Raw genomic sequence first — 9,269 nt, forward strand, 5'->3', positions numbered from 1 at the left:
TGTCCGGCCTGCGGCAGGCAAGCGCAGCCAGGTCCTTGCTAAGTGGCACTAAATGGTTTTCAGGTTTTAGATCGTGCGTTGAATTGGCATGGTTGGAAAGATGGGTCAGATGAGTATTGGATTGGTGGTCGAAGGGAGGTAGGGAGGCTGCTTCTCTGCAGAGATATGCAGCCCCAGATGCGTCAGTCTCCCTTGAAGTGTGTTAGAAGGGTTCAGGACTTGGTGAGTTACATGACCCTGACATTCTAGGGATTTCTGGTGGGCCAGTGGGTGCTGTATTCTGAGGTTCTGGAGAGGAAGGCTGAGCAGCCTGTTTTATCGGGAGCACACTTTGCACAGGCCACTCTTCTAGGCCCCGAGGGGTTCCACAGGATGGAGGAATGCACGGACCCTAGAGTTCTTGGGAGTCTTGGAACCTAAAGAGAAAGCCAGGTACAGATCCCTTGAACAGTGACCAGCCGCTAAGCTCAAAGGGAAGCAGCAAATGAGAGAACCTGACAAGTAAGGAAACAGGCCAGCAGACTCCCCCAGAGTCCTTCACTTTCCACTTTCCCTGGAGCCCCCAGGGGGCCGCTGGGGCCTTCCGGCTTTGTCTCTTTCCCATCCTCAGGGCCTAGTGTGATGGGAGGTGTGGGGTTGCTGGTGGGGAGCGCGCCAGGTAGTTTAGCTTTCCTGCCTGCTTTCTCCTTAACGCAGAAGAAGGGGTCCCGGCTTTGCTGAACTGGCTTATAACCGCTCCCTGGATTGGCTTCCTCGGTAGGAGTTTTTGTCCCAGAGGAGTTCACTTCTCCCCATGCATTTTGTTCTCTTTCCTCCCGCTAAGAGGGTTCCAAACCTATTCTGGTCTTCTTCTACCTTGTTGTCTTTCTCTCTCTACTTTACTTCCTCCTCTGTATGGTTTTTTTTTTTTGGTGGTTTTTTTTGGTTGTTTGTTTGTTTATGGTTTTCTCCATCAGTGGGAGCTAAGTTGTTCCCCTCACCTGCCAAATTTTGGCCAAATCCTACGGGGGAAAATCCTTGTATGCCAAAAATATATGCTAAGCATAATTCAGTTCCATGCGGGTTCGTGACAGCAGAGAAGCTGCAGGCGGGGGCAGGGCACCGATGCCTCAGCAGAACGCCCCCCCCCCCAGGCTGAGAGAAGGGGCTTCTGTCCGGGGAGGCTGTCCTCTGGAACTGCCCCACCCCACTGAGCGGCCCACTGCGTCCCCCAGCCGGGTCCCTGCTGGGGCGTGTGCTGCGGCGGAGGCCCGGTTCGGCCTCCTTCAGCATCCGAGTTGGGCACGCGTGGCTCCGAGGGGACGCCACCTCGGCTGCGGGCATCGGGGGCTTCCCTTCCGAAGGGGCTGCGGACGGTAGCAGGATTGGATGACTTTCTCAGAGAGGGCAGGGGCATTTTCCCTCCACGGGCCACAGGGGTCAGGGCTGGGAGAAGAAATAGACTCGCACCTTATCTCATGTAAATAATTTTCTAGCTCAAGAAGAGAATATTGGTAGAGTGGAAATGGGAAGTAAGAATGGGGGGGAAATCTGAGTAAGCCAGCTGGCTTCTAAGCCAAAAGGATTCCTCTTTGTTTATCTTTGAGACAGTCCGACCCTGAGAATAGCTTTAAAAGGGAAATTACTGCTGAGACAGTAAAGTCCCCTTCAGCCAGCAGACGCTCTGTAGCTTCGGGGCAGTTCCTGTCACCCGTTGGTACAAAATCGGGCCGGGAGATTTGAGAGGACGTGTATGGCTTCCTCATCCCACTTGGCTTTTCATGATTCTGGATTCTCAATGACCCAGAACCGTCACTTCAGCCAGGACCACCGTTCTGTATCCGTGTGTCTCTGCTTTTAGACTTGGCTGGGCTGTCAGACCCGATTCCTGGCTTAGGTTTCCAGAAGCCATCGGCAAACATACACACGCATGTTGGAGCTGCCACATTTATCCCTTCGCCTGCAGCCTACTTTGGGGAAAAAAGTGCCTTACTGACTGTAGCCATTACAGTAGCCAGTGTATTTTGACAGGTGCCTATCCTTTAAAAAAAAAAAAAAAGTTCTCGTGGTTTCTTTCGTTTTGTTTTTTCAATTGGTTGTATTTCGTACTGCTGGCCAGCTCTGAAGTCCCCGGCAGATCACCAGGCCATTGGATTTTTTCCATTATGTTCATTACCATGTACCTCAGATCTCTCTCTCTCTCTCTCTCTCTCTCAGTTACAGTTTCTCGTCTTGGACTTTCTTTTATTATTATTATAATTTTTTTTTTTTTTTTGCTTTAAAATGAGTGTGATGCCATATCCCGTCAGTTTTATTCTCTCACCATGTACTCTGTAAGAGGTGTGGGTGTTTATTTGGTCGGCATGCGAGCAATTGCTGAAGTAGCACGATCAGTATACACGGAAGGTTTTTAGGAAGTATGGGAGAAAAATGTTGTATTGGCCATGATGGTGACATGGTATAGTCAAGCTGCCTTTTCAGAGGTCCTATCTGTTCAGTGTTAAGTGATTTTTAAAAATAATAACCTGTTTTTCTGACTAGCTTAAAGATGGATTTGAAAATGGTTTTGGATGCAATTAGGTTATGCTATTTGGACAATAAACTCACCTTGACCTAAATTCTCTGGCTCTTTTGACTTCTTTCTTGACCAGCAGTCCTCAGCGTGGGACACAACTTTCTTGCGTCAGGACTCTGTTGGCCGCAGTTGGTGCTGGGATAAAATGCAAATCCTAACCTGGAGGGTCATCTCTGTGTGTCATTGCAGTGCAACCAATGGATGACCTTTTTTTTTTTTTAACTTTTGGGTCACCCGTACAACCCTCTTAGAAACCAGAAGCCTCAGGCCACCTTCAGAAGGTGGGTCAGTCACTGCTGTCCTGACCAGACCTCAGGTGCTAATCTTCTGATTATTGCCAGCTACTCATTCCTGGGTGTGAGTATCTCCTGGCTTCCGAGGTGCTACCTCTAGATTCGGCGGGGAGGGGAGGGCGTGTCTCTGGAGAACCCAACCTCCGCAGCTTTTCCCGGTTGCCTGCAGCTCTTCCCGGCTCCCACCTGCTTCCTGACCCTCCCTCTCTGTATCCCTCCTGTGAGGACTGGACTCCTGCCTTGGTGGAAGGGTGGTGAGGTAGAACCTGGGAAAGGGGTGGGAAAGTCCACACTTAAAAAAATTGCCCATTGCTCCCCGACCCCAGCAACTCAGACCAGCCTCTTTGCCAAGAGTGATGCGTCATGCCCTTTTGATGTTACTATGAAAATTCATTTTCTCTGTAGTTCCCTGTCTCCTCCAAAGTCACTGAATGGATAAAGAAGATGTGGTACATATATGCAGTGGAATATTACTCGGCCGTAAAAAAGAATGAAGTATTGCCATTTACAGCAACATGGATGGACCTAGAGATTATCATACCAAGTGAAATAAGTCAGAAAAAGACAAATATCATATGATAACACTTACATGTGGAATCTAAAGAAATGATACAAATAAATTTATCTACAAAACAGAAACAGAAACTCGCAGACTTAGAAAACAAACATGGTTACCAGAGGGGAAAGGTGGTAGGGAGGGATAAATTAGGAGGTTGGGATTAACATATACACACTATATAAAACAGACAATCAACAAGGGCCTACTGTACAGCACGGGGAACTCTACTCAATACTCTGTAATAACCTATATGGGAAAAGAATCTGAAAAAAGAAGAGTTACATGTATATGTATAACTGAATCACTTTGCTGTACACCTGAAACTAACACAACATTGTAAATCAACTGTACTCCAATATAAAATTTTTTTAAATGTGAAAATAAAAGTAAAAACATAAGTGAATTTCTGTGAGAGTTAAACAATGAAATATTAAAGGAAATAAAGCTACAGAGACACAAAATAATAACCTAGTTCCTAAGGAAAAAAAAAAGTCACTGAAGGCTGTTTTCCAGTTTCATTCTGACCTGAGTTGCAAGTGGGAAGATAAATACTGGTCGCGGTGCGAAAGTCCAGATGAAAACATTCCCCGTTACTCCCAAGGAGCTCCACTTTATAGGATGTTTCATCTTACAAGGACTCTGGAAATTCCCCTTTGTCTCCATCCCCCACTGATTTCCAGTGTTCTTGGGGAAAAGTAGGGATAACTTTTTTCTTGGGTTTCTGCCTAGTGGAGTCTGCTGGACCTCTCGGGAGTTTCCAAGGCCTCTGGTTGCCACTCTTAACCATCCTTGGAATCCTCTTCTGCATGACCTGCTGTCCAGCCAGTTCCCTCCCTCCCTCCCCTCCCGACCTGTTCGCCCTGCAGTGTTGGTGCTGTGTCCATTAATAACACTCCAACACGGCGTCATAACAAGTTCCATCCAGAAAGGCTGGATTCTCCCATCCGGGGCTACGGGTGTTGCAGGTGGGAAGGACGCTGAAGAAGCAAGTGTTCCATCCCACACAGCTGGCTCTGGGTCAGTCCAACGGCCCCTTCACAACACACTCTCAGATCCATTACATCTTATAAGTGGAAAACCTCAAACCTGAGACAAAAGGGCCCTTTCTGCGCGTGGACGTTAGTGATGGAGTGGAGACTTCGAAATCCCAGGTCTTTTGTTTGTGCTCTAGTGACTAACTTTTCTAACGACTTTGCAGAGATCTGGGACTTTTAAGTCAGGACACAGAGGTCACACCAAAATGAAAGTTCCAGTTGCCTTAGTGATGTTCTCAACCTGCTGCCATGAGGCGAACATTCAGAGCTGGGTATTACACCAGATCATTTCTGCCCTGCTCTTATAGCAGCAACGGCAACAAACGTGCCGGGGGGAAGGGTCAGCACATCACAAAGAGCCGACTGGCCACAGCCAACACGCGTGTGCAGCAGGGTCTACACTGGGCCGGCAAGGAAGAGCAGAGCAGACAAAACCCATGCCCCCTGGTTTAAGAGGCTTTCCATGGGACACAACACGCACACGCCCCCAAGACTGCACACAGCTCTTGACAGCAAACGCCGGTGCCCTGGGTGGCAGGGGGCAATTTCTGACAAGATGGGATGGTTTCCCTCAAGCCAATGAGTTTTAGGAAAACACGTGTGGAAAGATGCAGGAGAGTTTGGAAACAGAGTTTGACTTTTTTCCAAAAATAAGGGGATGGGAAGTGATTTTAAAAGTGACGGGAAAATACTCAGAGCTTGAAGAGTATGCATAATATAACGGATTTTAAACACCATGAACACAGATGTTATCCTCGTGAAACGGGATGAACTTGGCCACAGACGTCGATTCCCATGTACCTAATTCCTCCTGAGAAATACGTCTGGCTGTTCTGAGCCGATGGCTTGGGCTTGGAGGCCTCCTGCTGCCGTGGGGGGTCAGATCCCATCGGGTGGGCAAGCAAAACTGGGCGGCCTGAGGACACAGCAAGACAGCCCCGCTGATTTCCCTCGGACCGTGCCTCAGCATCCCACGGGAGCTTGGCGTTTATGCTTATCCAAAACACAGCTTCCATTTCATTGCTGGCGACTTGCCCCGGAACCCCATCTCCTTCCTCCCTCTGGCCTTGATGGGTGTCAACATAGAGCACTTCCTGGAAAGTCCAGTAGGTGGCGCTAATGCCACAGGCGGGAGCAACTTAACAGAGAGAAGGGGGGCAGCCAGGTGTAGGGTGGCTCCTACCTCCCGCAGGTGAGCGGGACGGCAGCTCCCTCTCCTGCACCTGTCAGCACTGCCACATCCTGACTCCAGCTGGGGGGTGGCTGGTGCCATTCGTGACTTCTTGCCATTCTTTTCAGTGTCTAATTCAGAGATAGAAATGGCGGCCTGTAAACCAAGTCCAGCCTGCGGGCGTGTTCAGTTTGACTCTCATCATGACTTACGGGCCAATATGAGATGAGAACTTTCCCGTAAAAGTAAGGATTGTAACTCCTCTTGGGAAATACATTTCTGGCGAAAGACAGGCCTGCGAGGCAGTCAGGGCTGCTGCTGAAGACAGTCTGACCCCTTCCCCCCGCCCGCCCCCCCCCCCCCACCGTGGAACCTGCTTCCCTCACTGACGTCAGCCGCCTGTCCCCCAAGAAGTCTGCAGCTCTGCAGCCTGTCCCACCTCCAGCTATGAAACAGGACCCCCATAAGTCCCAGGGGGAGCAGAGCAGGCTTGGGACCCTCCCTTTACTTTTCTACCCCAAGTGAAAAAGACCTGCGTTCCTCATTAGGCTTTGTCATCTCTGCTCTGTTATCTCTTCATGGGCTATTAGTTACCAGATAACCAGGAGCTGGGCCAGATTCTTGAACTTCCTTTGAGACCCCCGAGTCAGCCCACACTGAGGTCTGCAGGTGCGCCAGCTTAAAGATCAGCTTTTTCTCTGTTGCTTGTTTGGGGAGCCACTTGCAATTCTCCTACCGCTATATTCACCCCATAAGAAGATAAACCTGTGAGATTTTTGGATCTGTTGAAAAGTACAAATCCCAAGACTGTTTCAGTCATCCCAACCATCAACAATGATGACTTCTCGCCACCCCTTCTTATGCGTGGGGCTCTCGGGCACTGTTTGTTCATTCAATAAGTGAGGGCTGGTCACGGGCCGGGCATATCCTGCACCAACACCCCATTCGACAAATGTGTCTCCGGCACCTAGTGTTCCAGGTACGATGTCTTTGCATTCCCTGCAGAAACAGACAAGGAGTCACAGGACGGCTGCTATTTCATGCAGTGGTAACGAACACAAGTGCCTGCTCTGGGATCCCCTCTTCCCCCCCTTCCACTCCCACCCCTGGACCACCCCCTGGCTGTGTAACCTCGGGCATCACTGCTGAGCCCCTCCATGACTCGGTTTCTTCATCTTTGAAATGGGGTCCAATGCTCACAGTACCTCCTGAGTTACTCATTTTAACACGTCCACAGTGCCTGGCACAGAGCCAGAGCTTGATAAATGTTAGCCATTGTCAAGGTTGAAGCGGAGTGTGATAAATTGGTGCAGCCACTATGGAGAACAGTATGGCGTCTCCATAAGAAACTAAAAATAGAGCTACCGTATGACCCAGCAATCCCACTCCTGGGCATATATCTGGAGAAAAACATGGTCCAAAAGGATACATGCACCCCAATGTTCATTGCAGCGCTGCTTACAGGAGCCAAGACATGGAAGCAACCTAAATGTCCATCGACAGAGGAATGGATAAAGAAGATGTGGTACATATATACAATGGAATATTACTCAGCCATAAAAAGGAACGAAATTGGGTCATTTGTGGAGACGTGGATGGACCTAGAGATTGTCATCCTGAGTGAAGTAAGTCAGACAGAGAAAGAGAAATATCATATGATATCGCTTATACATGGACTCTAAAAAGAAATGATACAAATGAACGTATTTACAAAACAGAAACGGACTCACAGACTTAGAGAATGAACTTATGGTTAACAGTGGGGGAAGGGTGCAGGGAAGGGATAGGGAGTTTGGGATTGACATGTACACCCTGCTATATTTAAAAAGGATAACCAACAAGGACCTACCGTACAGTATAGGGAACTCTGCTCAATGTTGTGTGGCAGCCTGGATGAGAGGGGATTCTGGGGGAGAATGGATACATATATATGTACAGCTGAGTCGCTTTGCTGTGCACCTGAAACTGTCACAACATTGTTAATCGGCTATACTCCAATATAAAATAAAAAGTTAAAAAATAAATAAATAAAGCGGAGTGTGAGAGAGGCGCCTAATTCAGTCTTTTCAAAAGTTCATTTTCCAGACAGGTATCGATGGTTTAGCCACTCAATACCGCCAGCTTAAGCTCTGAGATGAGGGAGACTTCTTAGCAGCTAAGTGCAATCTTCAAAGAGCTTTCACAAGCATCTCATGACCCTCACGACCCCCGATGAATCTGACACCTCGTCTTGTAGCCGAGTGACTCGAGGGACACACAGCTCGCAGCAAGGGTCAGGCTAGGACTGGGACCCAGAATCTTCCGCCACATTGTGCAGCTCTGCCTCCACCACCACCTCGCAGGAAGGCTTCCCTCCTCCAGGCAAATGTTCCAAAGGAAGGGTTCTCTTCCTTTACAGTCAGCAAGGAGCAACCAGAGGGCCTCCCAATCCCACGGCTGGATGGAGGGCTGTTAGAGAGACGAGGCTCGGCCAGCAGCACCCCGAGGATGGAGGCCGGTCTCTCTAGACCCTTTACTGGTCATTTGGTGGGGAGGGGGGGTCCCTAAAACGTCTCAGCCAATACACACAATTTCAACGAGGCCCCCGTCTAACTCGTGTTGCACACGTTACCATTTGCACCAACAAAATCTATTTTCTTTAATTCAGGATGCTAATTAAGTATCCACTGCAATCGAAATACAGATAGAAGTTCCCGTGGGCTGTGGTTCTCCTGATTAGGACACCAGTGCACCAACCTTAGAACTGTCCATTCTTTTTTTTTTTTTTGTGGTACGCGGGCCTCTCACTGTCGTGGCCTCTCCCGATGCGGAGCACAGGCTCCGGACGCGCAGGCTCAGCGGCCACGGCTCACGGGCCCAGCCGCTCCGCGGCATGTGGGATCCTCCCGGACCGGGGCATGAACCCGTGTCCCCTGCATCGGCAGGCGGACTCTCAACCACTGAGCCACCAGGGAAGCCCTAGACTGTTCATTCTTGATTAGAATGTGTTCCAGACTGAATGTCTGTGTCTCCCCAAAGTCATATGTTGGAACCTAATTCCCGGTGAGATGGTATCTGGAGGTGGGGCCTTTGGGGGATAATGAGGTCCTGAGGGTGGAGTCCCCATGAATGGGATGAGCGCTCTTATAAGCAGTGGCCGGAAGCCTAGCTGTCTCTTCTCTCTCTGCTGTGTGAGGACACAGCGAGAAGCTGGCAGTCTGCAACCAGAAGAGGGCTCTCACTAGAACCCGACCGTGCTGGCACCCTGACCTCGGACTTCCAGCCTCCAGAGCTGTGAGAAATACATGTTGGCTGTTGAAGCCCCCAGGTCTGCAGTCTTCTGTTACAGCAGAGCCAGGTGGCTAAGGCAGAATGGTTGTAGCATCTGGGTTATAACTTACCGAAATCACACACATGGGCTGCATATTCCAAAATATTTTAAAGAAAAGTGCAAACACTGTAACTGTGGTTTTCTTCTGGATGGAAAAGAAACATTCTGCTGCTCCCATACTATGCTGGGGCCCGGAGCCAAAAGATTACCCCAGACTCTGTCTAAGGCTCTGCAAAGCCACTGCTTCTGTGGGGTCTCGCCACCTCCAGGGGCGCTCTGCCTGGGAAGGGGCAGGGCTTCTGCTCTCCTACCAACGCTGCACACGTATGTCATTTAAAAAAAATCGTA

Source organism: Leucopleurus acutus, assembly GCF_964270905.1.
Source record: "Leucopleurus acutus genome assembly, chromosome: 11".
Lineage (NCBI taxonomy): Eukaryota > Metazoa > Chordata > Mammalia > Artiodactyla > Delphinidae > Leucopleurus > Leucopleurus acutus.